The sequence below is a fragment of the Etheostoma spectabile genome, chromosome 23, assembly GCF_008692095.1.
Source record: "Etheostoma spectabile isolate EspeVRDwgs_2016 chromosome 23, UIUC_Espe_1.0, whole genome shotgun sequence".
Classification (NCBI taxonomy): domain Eukaryota; kingdom Metazoa; phylum Chordata; class Actinopteri; order Perciformes; family Percidae; genus Etheostoma; species Etheostoma spectabile.
Window position 1 is genome coordinate 10,023,561 of NC_045755.1, and position 545 is coordinate 10,024,105.

Consider the following 545-nt stretch of genomic DNA (forward strand, 5'->3'; position numbering starts at 1 on the left):
GGGGATCAATGGGCGCAGTAAAAATTGATTGAAGTTCAGGCAATTAAGAGTGTGGCGCAACGCCTGTGCGAGCATATTTTGATGACTTATTAATGTGTTCAAATAACCAAAGCCCTCTATTGTGGAAATTATCAATCCGATTGATTAGTAATAAACTTGAATGAATGTGTGGAGTCTGCTGGACGACAGCAGTGCAATTAGCCGATGATTTTGTGCGGGCGGGTAGAGCAGGCTCTGTGCCTAAAATACATATGTTTCATGTAGAGAGGGCTTTTGGCTTCATTTGGCTGTGGAGTCGTGCGCTGTCCTTTTCAGCACCGACTACCAGAAGGGCTGGAGAGGAGTGTGAGCGCGCCTCCGTGGAACAGCACGAGCGGACTTCACGGCAAGGGTTTATGCGCAAAGTGCGGGAAGCTGAGAGAAGACCATGGATAAAAAGCTGGTGCGTTTTGCCAACATTATTGATCATGGCTGACAGATTCTGTGCATGACGAATTCCTCTGCTCTGTGCTCGCTCTCTCTCTCTCTCTCTCTCTCTCTCTCTC

At 47.9% G+C, this 545-nt stretch overlaps 1 protein-coding gene across 2 annotated transcripts in view; it reads left to right on the plus strand.

Moving 5' to 3' along the window:
* The first annotated feature begins 281 nt into the window (after nt 1-281).
* The window catches only part of grm8a (glutamate receptor, metabotropic 8a), a 311,638-nt gene continuing 311,374 nt past the window's right edge, over nt 282-545 (plus strand). The window contains exon 1 of one of the 2 annotated variants that reach the window (XM_032505014.1): nt 282-442. The gene's annotated coding sequence lies outside the window, so the exon portion shown is untranslated. The remainder of the gene's footprint in view (nt 443-545) is intronic. The other variant, XM_032505015.1, reaches the window with a different exon arrangement.